The 22,355-nt window shown below is 40.6% G+C and overlaps 1 protein-coding gene and 1 long non-coding RNA gene across 5 annotated transcripts in view; one reads left to right on the plus strand and one right to left on the minus strand.

The window, feature by feature from the left end:
- The window catches only part of VTI1A (vesicle transport through interaction with t-SNAREs 1A), a 344,315-nt gene that overhangs the window by 79,421 nt on the left and 242,539 nt on the right, over positions 1-22,355 (minus strand). The gene's annotated exons all lie outside the window — the stretch shown is intronic.
- Positions 1,112-14,287, plus strand: LOC139085453 (uncharacterized). The gene is made up of 3 exons (XR_011543755.1): positions 1,112-1,301; positions 1,628-1,769; positions 12,228-14,287. It is a non-coding gene; the product is annotated as an uncharacterized lncRNA (long non-coding RNA).

Consider the following 22,355-nt stretch of genomic DNA (forward strand, 5'->3'; position numbering starts at 1 on the left):
ATAAATAAGAAGCCATGGGATTAGAGAGAAAGGAGGAATTCATTCTGACTAGCGAATCAGAGAAAGTGAGAAGGTAAAATGTAATAGATTGTGAAGGAGGAACAAATTCCTGCAGTTGGGGGAAAGGAAAGACATTTTAGGGAGAGGGAACACGATATATAAAGGCATGCAAAAGCGAATGTGCACCTCTGTCAGAGACCCAAGAACAAGCTAACGTGGTTAGATAGATATGGAGTATCAGGTAGCGAGGAATGAGGGCAGAGGGAGTGGAGGAATAGATTGTGGACAACCTTGGACAGCAATGTAAGGTGTCTGAATCCTGTTCTGAAGGTGGTGAGGAGCCACTGAAGAGTACTGAGCAGGGCAGTGACATGATCAGATGAATCTATGCTTGAGAAAGACTAGCTGGGGAATGAATGGTGTCTGAAAAGGGGCAGGAGCAGCGAGAATTGATCCAAGGTATTTTAGATGTGGAATCAACAGAACTTAGAGAATAAGTAGACAACAGGAGTAAGAGAAGAGGATGGGTCTGAGCTGATTGTCAGGCTTCCATAGATGGTAATGACATTATCCAAGACAGAGGAATAATTAATAATAATGAAGAGGAATAATTTTGACAGGGTAAGAATGATGAATGCACATATGCGCGCGCGCGCGCGCGCGCACACACACACACACACACACCCCCCACACACCAGAAAATGCCATAGTAAAACAGCATGGCAGACCTCAAAAACATGATGCTAAATGAAAGAACAGTAATAAAGATCATATATTGTAAGTTTCTATTTATATGAAATATCCAGAATAGCTAAATCCATAGAGACAGGGCTCAAGAGAATGAGAAGTGACTACTTAATGGGTACAGGGTTTCCTTTTGCGTGATGAAAATGTCTGGAATAAGATAGAGGTGATGGTTGCATAACATTGTGAATGTACTGAATAGAACTAAATGATCCACTTTTAAATGGCTAATTTTATGTCATGTGAATTTTCGCTCAATAAAAAAGAGATAGGAAAAACAAACAAAACAAAAACAAAGTCCACAAAACACCATGGCAGTCCATGGGACCTTGTATTCCAGAGTTGCACAGACCAAGAATCTCCTCCTAAACCCAAATGATACCAACACAGAAAGAAACATAAGGGAAGGCATGCTGGTGCCCATTCATTGAGTGTAATCATCTGTTTAGTTCCCAGTGGACACATTCCTTCCTACCTGTTATTCAGTACATTTTCCTTGGAAGGCCTGGACTGTAGCCTTGGGAATGTTTAATTGGCAAGAAGCTTATTCCTTGTAGGTATGTCCTGTGTTTGGGGACCATCCGCCTTTACTATGTCAAACTCTGGCTGACCTGGTAACGTGAGTAGGCAATCTGTCACGTGGGAGACACATTAGGGGGAGGGAGACAGAGAAGCAAAGCACATAGAGAGAGGAGCATGTAGGTCAGGAAACAGTAAGGAAAACTTTCTGGCATTCATATTGGTCATCAGTAGCCCTGGGGGAATAAAGGGCTCCCTGATGCTCACTGCATCATCAGGAAGATTAATTAACATTTGTAAAGGCCACACACAATGTGAAAGGCTCAGTAATGGATCTCCAAAAGCTGGAGTCTCTGTTTTCCAGAAGGGTCATGAAACAAGGAGCGGAAAATATTCCCTCGAAGACAGAGCTGGATGACCTCGGCCATGAAGAACACTGCAAAGAAACGACTGGGCTTGTCTGGGATTCTCTTCATTCTCAAGTTGAATCTGATCTGACAGATGTGGTGAGTAATTAAACCCTTGTCCATTCATAGTCTGAATGCTTGCACTGCGCAGAGAATGGGGCAGGAATAATGAGAGGCACAGCCCCTCGGGGACTATTCAGGAGTCCTCAAATTTGCATGGTCACATGAACCCGAAGGAAGTGGATTATGCTGGCCCCGCCAGGAAGTGGAGACCGCCAAAGCTTTCTGATTTGCATAAATCATAGGGCTGGAAGGCAGAGAGGTTTAAGGGCTTGCAAAGGAAGCCAGGTGTAGCTGCCTTTCCTCGAATCCAGAACATTTCTGTAGCTAGATGCCTTCTCACAGAGGCTGTATAGGAAATTTAACTTGTGATGTCATTTGCTCAAAAGTTGTGTCAATATGTAGCATTAAGTTTCCAAAAAAACATGATTTTTACAAGCGAAGCTGCTGCACTGTCTTCTAATAAATGGGTGCTTTTAATCACCTTGAAAAAAAGGTAGTTTGGTAAGGGGTAATGCTTTTTATTACGATTACTGCTGTCAAATAATTTCTAATTGTATGACAAGGTGCTTAAGTAAAGAATTGTTTATGGCTTTAAAAAACAGTTAATGCCTCTCAAAAAGGATTACTTTCTTTTTAAGTTTCAAGTGAAGGCTACCAATTAATTAATCCATTTACATAAAAAATGTCTTGGATCAGCTACCTGTAAACATAAAGGAGGAAATCTATCCCCTAATTGGAAAAAGAAAAACTGCTATAAAATATGTGGCAGTAAACATATAGAAGTACTCCAAAAGAGCAAATAAAAGTCATTAATTAATAACCGAAGTGTCAAAAATTTCATTTCATTCCATGCAATATTAAAAATACTGGTGATGTCACATACTTTATTGAATAACTTTTCATTAACTATGCCTTTCCATTTACACTGTTTTACTCAATTTTTTTATTGGAAGTCATGCAAAATCCCATGATGGTTTTAGAGATTGGGTGTCAGTCTCCCTTCAGTTTTTTCCCCCTACATGTAGCTAACTTTATATTATCTCCCAGATTCACATACATCAGTCAACTGAGCTTGGTAAAAGCACTCAAACTTTTGCTCCCTTCAGTCCTGAACAAATCCTACACTTGATACAAACAGTCATTACAGACCCAGAATGGAACAAAGAAGGCAGATATTTACTAGTGAAAAACTGAAGTTCCTTAATCACTTTAATATATATAATCAAATGGAAATTATACATTACCCAGACTAATTATATATAATTTCTTGGCATTAGGTATAAATTATTCAGGCTATATCAGGGAAAAAGTAAAAAGATTCTTCTTTATACCAGAATTTTCATTGTAAAATATATCTCACAGCAAATCCCATCTTTCTGGTATGACTTCTTAAGTGTTTGATGACTTGAGCTTGTATTCCCAAGTTTTTTCCAAGCTGAGACTGTGCTGCCATTTTCACAGTTGGAATTGGTCTTTTCCTGGTCACTTACTGGATTTACTGACATATGGTGGTTCAGTAAAATGTTGAAAAGAAAAGTAGAAAGGAAAAAAAGAGAGAAAAGGGAGAGAATAAAAAAGGTGAGGAGATGAAGAAAGAATGACAGAGGGGAGAGAACAGGGAGGAAAGGGGGAAAGAAGTTTAGGTACGAGTTGTGATAAATAGGAAGGAGAAATGCTCAGTCTCAGAGACTGATAAGAGACAAACTGCCAATGTCAACAGGTCACCTGTCAAAAGGGCTCCATGTGTCGGTGAACTGGCAGGAAGTGACACTCAGGCATGCTGGCTCCACACCGTCCCTCACTCTAAATGGATTTAAAGGCACCTTTTCCAGTTGCTCTTTTGGACTGACAGGTTTAAGTCACAAGGTGACAACCAATTGGCAGGACCCTCTCTCTGCCTTACAAGGTGTGCTGAGGGCAGGAATTATTAATAAACTCTGAGAGACACATTCTCACACGTAGAAATGGAAAACTCAAGCTCTAGCAAAGTGTTTAAGGATGGAGAGAAATGAGGGTCACAGAATGGAGGAAACGTATGGTTTACTGGTGGCTGTAATCTCTCTCCCCTAACACGCCCATTTCCACCTTTAAAATAACCTAGATAGTTCACGTGTTCCAAGGAGCTCAATGTGATCTGTACAAATGGTTAGCATTGTTTTCATGCCATCTTGGTAAGAAATATGCCCTCTTTTTATAGTGAATGAGCTCCAAGTCTAGAGAAGTTAAATAACTCATCCCAGGTGAGGCTGCTGGGGAGAGGTCCTGAGGTTGGGGCTCCTGGATTTGAGGTCAGTATGCCCAGCCCTTGGCCCTGGTACTTTCTGCGGAGTATCAGGTTTGCTACCCACAAAGAGGTTGGAGGAACTCTCCAGAATCACTCCCGGACATGACCCTTGGCAGCATCACTGCAGCCCAGTGTCTCCAGCCCAGCAGGAGACACAAGTCCCCTTTTCTAAGTCTTTGTAAAGAGCATTTTATAGGTTACACCAAGGGTGTCCAGCCCACGATCAGCCAATTTTCAAACGGAGAGCCGACCTGACTGTATTTTAATTGCTGCACGTCCCCATCAATGACAATGTGCCACTCCACAGGAGGTGCTGTTCCTTCATCACTGTGACTTCTTAGAGGCTATTTTTGTATAGATCCCTTGGAAGTGCTCATCAATCCATGCTGTTTTTCCGTTACTTCTGCTGTATGTTTTGAATATGCTCAATTTCATGGAGAGAAAATCTTTTTAAGATTCTACACATATAACTTCTTTACCTCATGGAGCCTTAGTTTCTTCAATTGTAAAACTGAGACAACAATGCCTATCTTCTGGGCTTGTTGATAATTAGAGATAAAGACATCTCTTGGCACAGAAAAGGCCCACAATAAGTGGTAATTATCACAATTGTTATCACAGAAAAAGAAGTGTAAGTAGTTGTCTAAGGCTATGAGAACAGCTTTATTCTCATATTTTTCTTCCCAGAGGTTTAAACTGTTCAGGTCTGTTTGCATTCTTTTTGGTCTCTGCTGATATCAACACATTATTTAAAGAGTGTTAGAAAAGTTAATCCAAGAGAAACATACGCTTCGTGTCACTGACCTCTTTAAGTGACACCTCTTTCATTAATTATTACCTTTGTGTGATACTGCTGCGGCCAGTTTCCATTCCCTCTGATGGTTTATTTGAGTTCTAGGATAAAAAGTGGTGTGGAAGCCTTCTGTCAAGGAGCAGAGGAGCCTCTCTTTTTAAACTTTCAAGAAAAAACAACAAACAAACAAACAAAAAATCCCCTACGGGCTGGCATGGTTGTTAAAGCTGAGAAGTTAGACAGACCTGGTTCCCAGACCAGCTTGGCCACTTATGAGGGACAAGATCTGAGTAATTTGTTTCCTTACTTACAAAATGGAATAATAAAAACATTTATCTCTTAGGGCTATTGTGAAGGTTTTTAAAAATCTACTAATATAAAGCGCTTAGCCCATGCCAGGTCCATAGAAGCACTCAATAAATGGTTACCATAATCATGTTACTATCAATAACCATAAAACTCCCACACAGGAGTCAGGGCTTTGGGGCAGGGAGCAGTTATTGGATATTGTTGGAGAACACGAGGGTAAGTGAAGCCTCCATTTACTCTAAATTCTCCCCCTTTTTACATAGATATAGTGTGATTCTACTTTTTTTCTTTCATTTCAGAAAATTTGTTTGTACTTGAAAATAGTCATCGAGTTCAGTCTTTTGTGATGTGTGTGTTTAAAAAATGTGGCAGTGGCTCCTGGGGTTATCAATCTTTTTATTTGTGGAGACAAAGGTCATATCAGATTCCAGCAATGGTGCACTTTCTGGGCCCACGTACAGTGGACAAGCTCCTTTATCCCCCTAGTGCATGGTAACTAGGACATTTTTTTTTCTTTCTTTCTTTTCGTGCGATAGAGCAAACAGCCTGTGTTATTCAGGAGGGATGTTAAAAAGCAAAATTATTTCCAGAAATTTCTAGTTCACTTAATAGTTGTTGATAAACATAAACCAGTAGTCACTCTTGCAACACATACTCATATACAGTCAACTGCTGATTTCATCAGCTGTGTGAGACATTCTTAATTTTTCTTCTTCTCTTACTATTAACAGATAATATTTCTGATTCTATTCAATTAAAAAGAAAAGAAAGAAGGACATTTGTCTCTTCAAGTAGGGACTGCAGCACAAAATCTGAGGTGTCCTGAGGTAAAATCCCTTTCTCTGGTAATTGAGACAGGTGGTGACTTTGAGCTCATACCATCCCCTCAGCAGCCCATTTGTGTCACAGATGCGCTGCGCAGCATCAGGGTGGCTGCAGAGTGGACCAAGGCATGCCGGGAGTGTGGAACGGACCTTACTGGGACCGGGGTGGTGGGAGTGGGGGAGGACAGGGTCCTCCTTAGGTAGGTTGGTCCTCGGGCTTCCAGGAGTCTTGAGAGCTAAAGGTGACTTTTCACCAGCCCAGTTTTTAAAGACCAGATTTTGGATTCCTTCAGAGTGGATTTTACTAATCCTGGATCCTCAGGGAAGGTAGAAAGAAATGATAGGAAGGAAAAACAGGACATAGAATATACTATTGGATCTTCTTTCCTTTTCACTTATAAAATCTTATTATGAATATTAAATAAATTATTTCCTTCCCACTGTTAGTATTATTATACTTGAGACCACTCTAGTTTTTCTGGCCTGAAAATGGACTGCATGTGCTACTATGGCGTGTTAATTCACACGGTGTGTACGCAGAAACACACACCATCCTGAGAGACTCACGGCTTCCGTAGTGAGGACCAGCTCTTAATGTTACTCTGCTAATTCATGTTCTGAGACTATTCAGTGAATAACGATGGCTTATAATCTATTTCCTATCACACTTTTTTCATGTAACTTCAACTTCTTAGGAATTATCAGAATTTTTAAATTAATTCATTTTTTTTGTAGGGTATCATTGGGAAAGAATGTGGCTTCTCTCTTTGGAGAGTAGCTTTGCTCTGCTTTGTCTTTTTTGACCAAATGCCTACAGTGTGCTTTGTTCTGGGTAAGCTTTAGAGAGGTAGACAATGGAGGAAGATACGCTAAAGTGACACAATGACAGGTTGAATGAAGGCTTTTGGGGTTGTACTCCTGTTGCTTCTCAGACTATCTGCAATGAAGCACCCATTTTTGCTTTGGTGTTTAATTTACAACCTGTTGAGGGCTGATAAGGGGTCCTATTCACATGAGAAGCATGAAGCTCCCGTCACATGCAACTCACATGTGTACTCAACAGCACCCAAAATGGCTGATGCCCTGGTCAATGAGACAAGTCCACTCACCATGTGCTTGGATGTCACAGCATTGTCAAATTGCTATAAATGTTTTTAAATGCCTACTCTCAATTTCTGTACTTACGATGTCATGGACTAATGGCAAATAGTTAATGGACTGGCACCAAGAATAGCTCTAGACCAAAGAATGAATAATGTCCAGTGGAGCAATTCAAAGCCAGCACCCTGGTTCCCGTTTTGTGCCTTCCTGTCCAGACTTCCACCCCACTTCCAAATCCTGCTGCCTCCAACAAGCCAATGAAAATTAGGACCTAGTCTGTGAAAACAAATTAAACTCCAAGATAGTTTGAGGTCCTTGAAGCCCATGAAATAGTCTAAAAAATTGTGTGTGCATGTTTCTAGAGAGAAGGTCCACAGTTTTCACCTGATGTTCAAATGGGTATGTTGCCTGGAAAACACATGTACCTGAGGGGATTGCTGGTTTTATGAAGCTCTGGTAACTGGGCTGACCATTTCCATAGTGTTTCAAAGCACTGTTGTTCTGGGTTAAGAAAGAGACTAAATTTGTCTACCAAAGGCTTAGATAGCAACAGGAGGTTAAATCTCTTCAAGAAGTAGAAAAGGAAATTAGTCCATGAAAAAAAGGGTATTACTATTCTTCAGCATTACCGAAGTGTTCCCTACATTGGTCTCTTAGAAGCTCAGAGATGAGTGAGGGCATCCGACTTAGAAGAGAAAGATAGATGAAAGGTTGAGAGAGGAGGTAGGGTCTGGTTGGAGGAGAGGTAAGCACTGGCTCTTATAAGTCTACATGGAGGAGGGAGTATCCAACTGGAACCAGATGCCCACAGAGAGCAGGAATAACGAGAAACCCCGAAGGATGAGGCTACCATTCCAACACAAACATAACCATTTTAAGAGGGAATCTACCCCAAGTACCCAGACTGTGGTCTTTACTTGCTATTTCCCATGGAAAGGAACCAGCATTCCTGTAGAAACAGCTGATCCCAGGTTTGGGCCAGTAGCCTGGGGTATCTTATCCTGCCAGAAAAGACTAGTGGGATTATGTTAAAAGACGACAAGAGGCAACTAGAAGGGGCTCTCACGGATCAAAGATGGGATATTTCAGCATCAAAAAGAAGAATGACTAAAATGGGCTGACCATATGAAATAGATAAAAACCCAAGTGTGAATAATGATACTCAACAACAAATAAACAAGCCTCAGGGGTTACTTTTGGAGGTTGCTGGTGCAATTCAATGTTCTGAAAATTGATAATAAGTGGAAAGAGGCATTTATGCTGCTTTTCTTTTAGGAACTGTATTTCACAGTAACCAAATAGTTGATAATGACAAGTTCTTTTATACAGAATAATAGCTAATAAATGCAGAAAGAATGATAGAATTGAAAATCACCATTTTGTTATCCCTAACGGATGTGGGCAGCGATCATCAATGGTTGCTAAAACTGTTAGTTATCAGGTAGATAGAGAACTTCATAATGGATGAATCAGGCTGCCCATACCTGAACCCACTATCAGTCTTGACATCCATAAAAGTTGTTCTGTGCCTCCTGATGTGATGCAATTGATCCTGAATCTCATTAAGTCTTTAGCACTAATGACTAATTTACAGGAATTATGGAGGAGAGAGAAACATGTTGAACAGGACAATGAAGATGCCATAAGCCAGACATATAATGTGGAAATTTTTACAGGACAGTGATCTAGTTTCTTCAACAAATAAGTACAATAAAAACAGGAGGAGAATCTGCAATAGGTTAAAAGACACTTAAGGATGGATCAGCCAAATGCAACTAGTGCACCTTGTTGGGATCCTGATTTAAACTGCCTAGCCATTTGTGGGCATTTGTGAAGCAGGGAAAATTGAACCTGGACAGGGTACACAATTACTGTTACGTTTGTTAGAAGTGATAAAGGTATTGTGGTTAGGTTTTTTAAAAAGCTATGCTATAGGTACTAGAGATACATACCGAAATAATTACAGGTAAAATAAGTTAACTGGGATTTACTTTAAAATACTCTAGCAAAACAGAAAAGAAAAAGAGAAGGGAAAGAAAACAAGAATGGCTAATTGTTGGTAACTATTAAAGCTGAGTGTTGTGGACATGGGGGTTCACGACACTATCTTCTTTCTCTCTGTGTAAGGTAAATTTCTGTAATAAAAGGTTTTTTTTTTTAAAAAAAAGACAATGTCAAGAAAATAAATCAAGCAAAATAGGCAAGGTGATGAAAAACACAACCCCTATCTATTGATCCTTTCAATTCATGTCCACGCTTGCCCCAGCCCCAGCCCCAGCCCCAGGGTCTGAAGGAGGGCAAGGACAGGTCACATGAGGGAGTTCAATGTCACTGGTCTCTGTAGTATAGGGTTACGAGATGCATGGGAACTCACGGGGAGAGGGCAGTTGTGCTGAGTCCACAATCCCCAAGAGAGGTTGGGGCAGCTTTCTGATTGGTGGGAGAGGATGGACGCTTCCAGAATCTTCTCTGGGAGAGGTGAGCAAGAGGATCCCAGCCATGGTCTAGCATCCTCTTTAACCTCATTTCCAGAGAAAATCCAAAACAAGTACCAACAGAACCATGCCATCTGGAATTCTATAATGCATCACTGGCAATTTGCCATGGCAAGCAACTCTCAGAACTGTAGACGATTGGCATATTTAAAGGCCACACACATCTTTCCTTCAGCCCTCTGTCTATGCTTTTATGTTATTAATGCATTTAAAGAATGTAATAAATTTGGATTTGGAAGGGGTTTGGTCAAAGGTAATAACACCACACTTGATGCAAAAATGACCTATTGGGACCTGTAATATCTCCCTGCCAGCTTTTTTCAATTAAATGACCACAACTAGCAAACAACTATTAACATGGGGACTGTGTGGGATACAAAGATATGCAGTGTCTGCAATGCTGAGCCACAAAATGCTTGGAGGAGAAAAGGGAAAAAAACCAGTTTCTCATATAAGTTCTCAACACAAAGATGTCATTCAGCTTTACAATCCTTGAGCTCCTCCTAGGAATATTCCACCAATTTCCACAATTGCAATTGGAGGCTGTCTTGATGGAAACTGTGCGAAAGATTCAGTAATATCCATGTAATGTCTACACTTGTCCTAAACCCCAGGGAGACAAGGACTCTTGCTACTGTACTCTTAATGACTACAACTACCTCAAATCATTCCTTCATCAACTGAAAACTAAATAGAAACTATGCCTAATTGTGCTCTTTAATTTTTCTCTGAGGCTATCCCACATATTCAGATTGTGTTTACTTTTTGCATGATTAGCCCAGGACACTGGCATACAGAGCCACTGCTTCCTATTCAATAGCAACCACGCTTTCTGAACTGCAGGTCTGATCATTCAGCAGGGTGGGCCACTTGAAATTGAGATTGTTGTGAGCATTCAGGAGGTCAGCCCACCATACACAGTGCACGCCTTTTCTAGTTATCCAACAGAAACCCAGCATTAACCCTCAGTCCAGGCTCCTGTGTGGCAGAGCTATGGCCATTTCTTTTTTTTTAAAGGTTGGCATCTGAGCTAACATCTGTTGCCAATCTTCTTCTTTTTCCTTCTTCTTCTCCCCAAAGCCCCCCAGTACATAGTTGTATATTCTAGTTGTAGGTCATCTGACTTTGCTATATGGGATGCCGCCTCACCATGGCTTGATGAGCTGTGCTAGGTCCGCACCCTGGATCCCAACTGGTGAAACCCTGGGCTGCCCAAGCAGAGCGTGCGAACTTAACCACTCGGTCACCGGGCCAGCTCCTATGGCCTTTTCTTAATGCAGAATTAAGAGCTGGATGGAACTGCTTGAACCTAGTTCAAGCCTTAGGTTCTTGCAGAAAACCTGAAGCAAAACATCCACTTCATTGGGAAGTTCTGAATCTGAGGAAGCACGCTGCTAATGTTGTTGCAAAGAGTCCTTAGTTTTCAAGTAAGGTCAGGTCCTCTTTGCAGCCCTGTACAGAGAGGACCACTTTCTCAATAGGCGCTTAGCAGTTCTCCCTAATAGAACTACTGCTACTCTTAACAACAACAAAACAACGATGATGACAGTGGTAACTGTAATATCACAATAGGTAGAGTCTTTATTTTCTTTTGGGTCTTTACCCCAGCTTTTATCTTATAAGTACTATTATTATTTCCAGTTACAAATTAAGAACCTGAGGCACAGAGTGATGAAATAAATTTGCCAAAAGTGACAAGACTAGTAAGTGGACAAAGCCAAGTGGTCTGGCCAAGAGCAACACTGTGAACCACTGTGAGACACTGCCTCTCATCATACTCATGAGCATTCACTTTGAATTCATAATCTGAACTCTAAATGGCAACCTGAATTACAAGAGCAAGTGTCCAGATTTTGCCTTAACTCGTGCTCACACTAGATTAGTTCTTCTTAGCCCTGGTTTCCTATAAGAATCACCTGGAGAGCTGTTAAAAAACACTGATGCTGGAAATCCACCCCTAGAGATTCTGATTCATTTGGTCTGGGGTGGGGCCTGGTCACCTGTATGTTTACAAAGCTCGCCAGGTGATTCTTATGTGCAACCAGCGCTGAGAACCACAGGGTGAGACTGATAAACGTGCTTCTGAAGTACTTTGCAAAAATAAAAAATAAATTTGAAGTTGCTGCATACTTTCTCTCCCTCTTGGATAGTCCCAAAGGACAATGGCGTACATAAGGCTCATATTCAAAGTTATTTGAACGTGGAACCCCTTGTTGTGCAGAGTTTCCATAAACGTAGATGGGAACTGCTATTCTGACCATTTGGAAACCAGTAATTCAGGTTGATAAATTCGGCTACTTGGTTTTAAACAGAAAAGCTTGCAGCTTTAACTGTGCAGGATGAGAGTTTATCAGAGCCAAGTATCTTTCTTCAAAAAGGATATAGAAGACCCCTTAAGCCAGCTTACAATCTTAACTAAGAACAAAGATCCAAAATCTCATAGTTGGAAGGGGCCTTTAATTTCTCTGAGCACCACAAACATACACACACACAAACACCCCCCCCCCCCACCCCCATGCAGAAATCCCTCCTAGAGCGTCCTCCCAGATGGCCATTCAGCCCTGGCTTGAACAGTTCAATGACAAGAGATCTCATCCTTCACAAGACAACACATTTCATTGTTGGGCAGATCAAGTCTTCTTTATATGGGCTCAAAATTGCCTCCCTATAACTTCTATTTGTTCACAGCTCTGTTGTTGTCTGGAATAATGGTATAAAGTCTCCTCTTCTTTCAAATGAGTGTCCTTCAGCACATCATTAAGGCGGAGCATGGGACGCTGGAGGGAACGCAGGACCATATAGGAGCCAAGAGACTTGGATTTGAGCTCTAACTCTGCCTGAGACTTGATGAATGTAGCAACGAAAGCCCTTTAAGGCCTTAGAGTCATCATGAGTATGAAAAATACGTAAAAATAAAGACAATGAAAAACTTGTCTTGCATAATTGTAAATATCAAATTAAAAATGTAAGCCAAATGCTTTATAACTGAAAAATACTCTACAAATGGTATTATGTTAGTAGTATTATATTTAAGGGTCTATATTTCTATACTTGAATAATTCTTCTGTCAATTGAAACATGTATTGTGTTTCTGAAGTTAGGTATATTAATGTCGCTAAATAATTGTATTAATGATGGTAAATGAGTGCTCCATGATGCCATGTATCGGTTACTTGCATCAGTGATTAAGTGAATTAGAAATAAAAATCTTAACAATGTACTGATGCTGTTTCTTAGTAGTTTGATGGACCAGAAGCAGCAAAGAGGACTATAGACTTGGAATCAGAAGGTGTGGGTTAGAATCTGCCATTTACTAGGTAGGCACCATGGAATGTTAGCAAACCTGCTTCTCCACATGTAAAAGGAGAGAATAATAATATCAATCTTCCATATGTTACTATGAGGATAAAATAAAATAATATGGGTTAAGTACCCAACAATAAATGTTGTTGATTCTAATTTCAGAGCATTTCATTACTACTTTTTTCTTAATCAGTGAGAACCAATTTGAAAAGTGCATTATATTCTCTCCAAAGTAAACAGAGACACTCAGTTACCCGGATTCCACCTGGACAGACTTCCGACTCTGTCACTAATTCTCTGTGTGACCCACATATTTTACCTTTTAGACCCCTGGTTTCCTAACTTATAAAATGAGTTAATTGGACAAGCTGATCTTTAAGCCCTTTTCTAGCTATGACCAATATCCATCCTGCTAATCAAAATAAAAATAAGTTTCAAAAGTAAATTGATTCCCAAGGAAATTCAATTATTCCATAATCCAAAAATACTACCATTGTAAAAACAGTTTGTAAATTTGTTTGAAAATTACTCCCTTTAGGAAGATATTTGTTCCTAACTTAGTTCTGCTAGCCACACTCCCTAGATGAGGTAACAGAATTTTTAAAAACTCAGTAGAAACAGACAGTTCTTGAAAGAGGAAACACAAATGGCCAGTAAGCACATAAAAAGATGCTCAACATCTTAGCCATGAGGGAAATGCAAATCAAAACCACAATGAGACAGTTCCTCACATCCACTGGGATAACTATAATTAAAAAGGCAGACAATAACAAGTGTTGGCGAGGATGTGAAGAAATTGGAACGCTTACACATTGCTGGTGGGAATATAAAACAGTCCAGCTACTTTAAAAAACAGTTTGGCAGTTCTTCAGAAGTTAAACACAGAGTTGCCATATGACCCAGCAATTCTACTCCTAGATATACAGCCAGGAGAAATGAAAACATATGTTCACACAAAAACTCGTATGTGAATGTTCATAGTAGCATTACTCATAACAGCCAAAAAGCAGAAACAACCTAAATATCCATCAATTGATAAACAGATAAATAAAGTTGGTATATCCATACAATGGAATATTAGTCGGCAATAAAAAGATACCGCTACATGCTGAAACATGGATGAACTTTGAAAACCTTATGCTAAGTGAAAGAAGCCAGACACAAAGAGCACATATTGTATGACTTCATTTATACAAAATGTACAGAATAGGCAAATCCATAGAGACAGAAAGTAGATTAGTGGTTGTCAGGTGCTGGTGGGAGATGGAGAGTGATTGCTAATGGGTACCAGATTTCTTTTTGGGGTGATGAAAATGTTCCAAAATTGATTGTGGTGATGCTTGCGCGACTTACTGAATATACTAAAACCACTGAATTGTATACTTTAAATAGCTGAATTGTATGATATGTAAATTATATCTCAATAAAGCTGTTAAAAAACTCAATAGAAGCACATAATCATTAAATTGTAAGGATCAAGGATCAATTCAATGTAAATCAAAGTGCAAAGAACATGTGTGTTTGTATAATAGTATTTTATGTGGATAATTGCTTTATACGTTTAACTGCCTTAAACCCATTTTTACATTTAGATCATTTTTCAAGGAGGAGCTGAAATTTAAGAAAGCAAAAATTGAGTAAACAAGGCTATTGCGGCCCACAAAATATATTTCTTTTATTTTACCACCTAGGATTGACTCAGCGGTGTAAAATGCCATTTAAAAAAAGAATGACAAAGTTTGAACGAGAAAATGTATTTCATCGCGGAAGATAAAAGTCTTTCCTTCTCTACAGTGAATACAGGTAATTTCAGAAGCAGCAGCTTCTAATTATTCACTGTTGTAAAGCTAAAAAAAGGTTCATATTGAAAACAGTGACCTCCAGTTTGCTGTGTGAATGAAGGCAGACACAAATTCTCATTTTCCTAGAATCCTGGTTGATAACTGAGTTGGGAAAAGCATGCATTTCTTCATTACAGCACAGTCGACTGTTCATTTAAATAACAATAACCTGCATAAAAGTCACAAAAGCATTATCTAGCAGTTCCACTGTGTTGAAATGCATTATTAGTACTAACAATGCCAATAGAGTAAATAAATGACTGTCTTCTTATTTTCAGCATTATTCCTGATTACTTAGCTTTATGAAAGAGTAGCATTATTATTAGCGGTGCATTCAACACCTTGGTCAACACTATTTGCTTGGATAACTCTCGAACTGGAAGAGATTTTAAAATAGAGCTATATTCTTTTCTAGGTTATCCAAGGTGAAAAAACTCTCCAAACCAGTGCTTATGTTTCATATATTTCTAACAGAAAATATTTGAAGAACTCAACTTCTGTTCACTGTGTATATATAAAAACTGGAATTAGAAGCCTCATTAAAGATAGCGCGCTTGCAATAGTACTTATTTAAAAATATAAAATTTACATCAATAGTTTAATTTTCCATCAGAAGATTTTTTTACTAAGAACATGCTAACCCTTCAGTTTTTAAAGTTCCTTGAGTCCAAAGTCTGGGCCTTTCTTTTCTTTTTTTATTTTCACTCCCTGAAACATACAGTACCCCACAAAATGCCACTGACCAAACTTGTTATGAGAGCACCATCAGTCTACCAAGTGCATGGCAAAAAAAAGGAGAGATGTGAAATCACTCATTCCTGAGGCTCTAGTCTGCTGTGGTTAGATAAAAAAGGGGCTGCTCAGTGAAAGATCTCAGCAATATTTGGCTTCAACAATGCCTGATGGAAGTATATCTTCCTTGAAGATGGGGCAACAGGATACATACTTATAAAGTGTTACCATCTTGAGGGGAACACTACACACTAGGGTGACTGACTCTCATTTAGGAAATGGAATTTTTTTAGTTTGTGTGAGTGCATCTGGATTTTAGCATGGGAAAGGAGTAAGAAAGGTTGTGGGCAATACCATAACGAGTGAATTAATATTTAGGTAATTTAAAAGATTACGTGAAAAGTGGGAAATATTCTTCAAGGGTTTGTGGCACATTGTTTTTTCCCAAATTGGTCACAACAATATTTCCCATCCCACTGTTTTTTCACAACCTGTTTTGGCCCTGCATCAAGAGAGGGAGTCTATGCCCTATCACTTTGAAACTTGGTGGGCCCTTGTGACTGTCTTGATGAATAGAATGCAGCAGAAGTGACACTGTGTGACTTGCTAGGCTGGGTTAGAAAAGGCCACGCAATTTCTGCCACTCACGCTCTTGGAAATTATCTCTGAGCTGCCAAGCCTGAGGCTGCCATGCTGTAAGGAAGCCCATACTAGCTCATGCAGAAAGACTACATGGAAAGGCCTTGAGACTAATGAAGAGACAAAGGGAGAGATGCCCAGCCAGTTCCTAACTACTCCTATCTCTCCTCAACTGTTTTAGCTTCAGGCTCTGTCTGAAAGCAACCTCACAAGAGACCTCAAGTCAGAACACCCAGCCACGCTGCTCCTCAATTCCTGACCCAGAGAAATTGTGAGATAATGATTGTCGTTCTAAGCTACTACACTTTGGGGAGATTAGTTACACAGCAATAGATAACGGGAAGACCAGGAAAGGAAACCCGAATGGAGACTCATATCATAAATAATACATTTGGAGTCAAATCTTTCAAACCATGATCTCTAGACATGCGGATAAAAGTAACGGAGAAAGGCTCCTTGTAAACCACCAAGTAATGCCCCAAATCAGTCCTAATTCAAAGCTTATAACTCCTCAGCAGTGGTTCAATGAACCCTCAGTGGAATCTCTAGATTTTCCTTTCAGAGGAGCTTAAGGCAGCAAGGGGTGCAAGGGAACTGGTCTGAAGCTGCATTTATGCAGCACGCGTGGTCCTCTTACTCCGACTACCTGTTTGCTTGAAGTGGCTCTGGCAGCGGTGGTGAGCAGAGCATGAGATGGGTGAGGAAGCTACAGCCCCTCTAAGGTACCCACTGGTACAACCACTGGTTCCTGCCTTGCCTGTTTTGCTGGAGTAAAACTGAACAGTTTGTAGTTCCTGAGCACAACACGCTATTTTAACGCCTCTAGGTCCCCGTTTTCTTTTCTTCAGCTAACTCACACCTACTCGTCAAAACTCAGGCCAGGCAAGCTCAATAGGGCTAAGAACTCCTTGTGTGTGTCTATAGCTGGATTTAAATTTATAATAAAATTCTTGTTTAGGTTTGTTTTCTCACTAGACTGTGCATGTTGAGAGATCGATATAAATTATAACTGTGTCTTTACTGCCTAAGGCCTGCCTTGTCATAATAGCTGGTACTCAAGAAAAGTCTGTGGAAATAAACACATAAAGACAAGCTGGCTTCAAAAGATGAATCTGGTGACAGTGTCTCCACGCATTTCCAACATTCCGTGCTCTTGCCTGATCTCAGCCGGAAATCTCTCTCTGTCCTGTAAACTCCCAGGGGAACATGGCATTAGAATTTCTTTCACGGCTCTTTCCCTTACTTAGCCCCTCATCCTCCCTACCTTCACCTTGGCCTCTCTCTTTACCTGGGACCATACTTACAGGTATGCCTATTAGATCCTCTTTCTAGACGGTCCACTCCATGGTGGCGGGTTCCTGGGCCGATTCCCATCCCGAGTGTTGAGAACAGCACTTCATACACTCGGGGTAGGTTTGGTAAAGCAGTGTGTCTTCCCTGTCTCAGTGCACTTACAAAGTCATTACTGATTCTGAAATCTCTTCCCTGGGGTTAGCAACTCTGCCTCCAACGAGCCTGCAAATGCACTAGTCTTAGATATGTTCAACAGGTGTTATCAAGATGCACTCAAATGATTTAAGGACAACCTGCCAAAGTCCTCAGAAGCTTACTGTGCCCTTGAAGTGGGTCATCCTCAGGAGCACTTGCTTTTCATCTACCCAGCAGGTGTGTGTCATCAAATAAATATCATAAAATGTCTTCCAGCCAGGAACAAATATCTGGCGGGGAAAAGGAAGTACACAAGCTCACTGACTGCAGGTCTAGATGGAGAGCATAAGGTGTCTTTTTTTTTTGACATGTAGAAAACAATATTTTATTAACAAGAGGGTTCTACCTACACTATTTATTGTCCACCTGTTCATTTACCTGTCTTATCCCTCCAATTAAGATGCTTCTAAAAGAAATTAGCCTCTAGAATTTCATTTACAAAGATTTTAACAAAGAAGATCCCTCAAACCTGGTACCACGAAACCGCATTTTTTTCCCCATAAAACTCTGTGATCTTAAAAACAATCATAATAATAGGCAGGCTAATTTGGCTTATTTGGGATTATCCCTGCCCCCTTTTATAGTGTTTAAATTAGTCATTAGTGCTATCTTCCTTCTTTCTGCTGGAAGATTCAGGAGATATTAAAATTCAGTAATTTGTGGTTTTTCATTTTGGTAAGATTAAGGAAAACGTAATAATATGGTACAATTTGCTCTTGAATATTCTTGAGCCTACCCCATCATTACATGCCAAATTACCAGGTATCATTGGATCCAAATATTAAAAAAAAATAATTATAAGAGAACATAAGCCTGTGGTTTAATGCAGACTTCAAAGTTACGGGTACACCCTAAAAGAGGAAATATTTGGACTCAAATGTAGATAAGTTTTACTTTTAATTTTGTGCACATTACTTATAACTTCCAAAGCCAAAGATAATATTAATAGAGGACCATGAACACAGTGAACATGAAGTGAGATTGAAAAGGTTGGCTCATAATTACTTCAAGATGAATTACATAGACCACTACGATTTTTTACTCACATGAAGGTTATCCAAAAATATACCGTAGATTTTGTTAGATCAGTGTTTTTTGATCTCACAGTGTTTTCCAGACACTTAGATACCATTTTCCTGACTTTACCGCACCTGAACACCACCTGAGCTAGTATTTACTTAGCTGTTTTCTTTATCTCAACGTGAAACTGGCCTTTTAAAGAAAAAAATTCACCTCATCTCAAGCAACAATAGCAGTAAGACCATGGGTTTGATGGCGACTTAAATTTGTTCTTTTGAGAAAAAACTGGGTTGAAGCAGAAGCTGCCCTGCTCAGAAGAGGCGCGGCAAGGGCTTGCTCCTGGCCCTCCTGCAGATGCTGGGTTTATAGCAGCAAGCAAATCAAGTTCCTGCCTTCATGGAGCTTCCATTCTACTGAGGGAGATGATAATAAACCAACACGTATATAATACAATTCCAGGGGAGTGACAGAGCCAGCGCCGGTGGCCTAGCGGTTACGATTCCGTGCTCTCATTGTTGTGGCCCAGGTTCGTTTGCTGGTTAGGGAATCATACCACCTGTCTGTGGGTTGTCATACTGTGGCGGCTGTGTGTTGTTGTGATGCTAAAAGTTATGCCACTGGTATTTCAAATACCAGCAGGGTCACCCATGGTGGACAGGTTTCAGTGGAGCTTCCAGACTAGACAGACTAGGAAGGACGTGGCTGCTGACTTCCAAAAAAATTATGAATGAAAACCCTACAAATAGCAGTGGTCTGATTTGGGGACAGAATAGACTCCACGGCACTAACAACGAGGGAGTGATACATGCTATGAAGAAAACGAAACAGGGGAAAGACATGGAGGTGAGGTGGGTATTTGAGCAGAGATCCAACGGCATGGAAAACAGGGGACTGTTCTAAGCAAAGGTAAAGGTCCAGAGAGTTCATAATATTATCTGTTTTCATTTCCACTCTTTTTATAAAACTCAGCTATGACCCAAGATTAAGTCTTAGTGTGATTTACCGTCCTCAGGCTGCTTTGCCTGGAGATTGCTGTCTCTCCTGGGCTAAGAGTTTTCACTGGGGATTGCACTTCTGGGATAGGCTGGCCTAGATGGGGTTACAGTGGGGAGATGTAGAATGCCAGAAAGTGACCAAAAGTGCTGGGGAGAGGAAGAATGGAAGGCAACGGCTGGACGCCAAAAGACATGAAGAGCACCAAAGACCTCTTCTGCCATTTTGCCTCTGGTCTGGGCAGCAATCTTGATGTGCCATAAGGAAAGTGTTTCATATGCCAACCTTGGCACATCTACATGGACTGTTCAGGACCACTGCAGCATTTTCCCCCCATTTGAGGAGAGAGGAGCTGGTAAGTGCACACCTTAAAAATTTCTTAAAAATCTGATTCTTAAGATATTGACTGAAAACATCATTGATAATCTAAATGAAACCTATTAACAAAAGCATTGTCTGATTTTAAAAGAGACGTTTCACTTTGACCACATACAGTTACTTATGTTTCTGGAGGTTACTGCAGAATGAGAACCCAGATGGCATCAGGTTTCAGACAAGGAGAGCTGAGCTCCTAAGGCTGATGGATGCGAGGAGCTGCAGTCCTGGCTGAGACTGGAGAGCTGTGTGACTTTGAGCAACTTACTGAACTTTTCTAAGCCTCAGTTTCCTCATCTGTAAAAGAAAACAATAATATCTCCCTTATAGGTTTGCTCTGAGGGTTAAATGAAAAGAAATGAGAGAATGATTATATAGCACTTAGCATTTAAGTGCTCTTAAAATAAGTGGCAATTAAAATGACAACACCAATCACAGCGGTGATGATGAAGAAATCATACGCAAGGTTCTTCAGTTCTGAAACTGAGAAGGAGAGCCCTGGCTTCTAGATTCCTAAGAGGCTTAAGCAATAACTAATAGTAAAAACTATAGTTTCGTAAGTGAATATTAGTACTCTGTTGGGCTGGAGAGGGCAGCACAGCGGTTGGAGAGAGACAGGAACTAGGGAGGGCGGGGTCATCCACATGGACCATGGGCCCAGTCTCCAATCTAAGAGGTTCAGAATGGGATGGGCAGTGGGGCCATTCCAGGCAGTCTTAGGTAGACATGGAAACACGGAAAGGGGCTCCCTAGAGCTAGGACAGGGGTCCTCTATCAGGAACAGGAGACAGGAGGCCAGTGGAATGTGTCCCTCGCATTTGGGGCTGGTTTTAGAGGCCTCCTCAAGTTAGCTGCAGCTTTTGCTCCAGTGGATTTTAAAGGTACTCAACATCTGTCACCCCAAATTTAAAAACAACAAGAGGAGAGAGCATCCTGATGGTCTGAATCCATTAAATCTGCATAGAGCACCATGAGATGCTATGTAATCAAAATCCCTTGAACCTGCCCCAGTCTCCATTAGCAACAGAAGCAAATCAGTTCCTGTTTGGGGGAGGGAGCTGTGGAAGTGAAATGCAAGTGGAAAACTGGGGTGGGCAAGTCTGTCCTGATGCCAGATTTTCCTTAATAGGCCACGTGTTGCACTGAACCCTGCTTCTTTAGGAAGGGAAATGCCTAACCCTCTTCTCCATATGTTTATTTTTTTTCTTTTTTCCCCTAGGATTATACATTTAGTTGGATTTATATCATTTACATATGTATAGGTGTGTGTGATATAACAATTTATATCATGTAGCTGGATTATATCATTTAGTCCACATATAGTTACTGAGCCCTACTGTGGGTCTAGCAGAGGAATTAGTAAGAAGATGAGCATTTCCAGGAAGACTTTGATTTTCGTAATCCACAGTCATGAGCTTTTGCCAAAAGTACATGTGAGGCCTCCAACTTGCTTCTGTACTAGTCCAATAAAAGGAGATATGCAAGAATAAATCTTAGGTTACTGAATGGCCAGCCCAATATAATGCGACACCTACAACTTTCTGGCTGGTGAGGGAGGGTGAGAGAAGAATCCAGACCCTCAGGCAAGATGTATTGGAAGTAGGTAGAGCAATGTGTAGGTCATGAACAGAAAAGCAGACTGGGAACCAGGAGATCCAGGTTAGATTAGTAATTTGGTCACTCACTCAAATCTTGAAGGAGTAGCTAGGGGCTTGAGATCTCTACTGGACTTATCTTACTGGGCAGCCATGAGGATTGATCGAGCAATGCTTGTAAGTGATTTCCACCTCCCTGAGATTGTGTGTTAGGGATCTTCAGCTGGAGAGTAGAGAGAGAACTGATCAGGATAAACAGAGACACGGATTGAAAGAGAGACCACACAGAGGCAATTGGACTGTAGGAAGGACTGAGATGATGCCTGCTTTGTGGGTCTCTCTCAAACTGTAGCCTCGATCCGTTTGGAGAATTCATTTTCTGTTGTTGTCCCAGAGGACCATCTATGAGCTGTGGATGACAGGGTAGAAAATAAATGACTCAAACAGTCATCACTTTGTTGGCTTATTCTCCATCTTGCTCCCCACAGGATTCGAGGTGGTTTATGTGAACACACACCATTTGTGTGTCAAAGGTCACTGCTCTTGGACTTGGCCAGCTCTGGTTTCAGTGCTGGCTTTGCCATTTACTCACTGTATGGCTGGGGAGCAACCGTGAGGCTCACCAAGCCTGGGGACAGTGCATGTGGGAGTGATTTACCAAAAAGAATTTGCTATACAAATGTCAGGGGTGATTACTATTAGTAGTAGGAATGCTTTCCATTTAACAGGCTAAATAAAACATAGTAAACAAATATGACTATGAAAAAAAAAGCATGAAGTTTGACCTCCACTGACATGGACCCCAAACCTTAACAGTAGAAAGTTTTTCT

Source organism: Equus przewalskii, chromosome 1 (assembly GCF_037783145.1).
Source record: "Equus przewalskii isolate Varuska chromosome 1, EquPr2, whole genome shotgun sequence".
NCBI classification, from domain to species: Eukaryota; Metazoa; Chordata; class Mammalia; order Perissodactyla; family Equidae; genus Equus; species Equus przewalskii.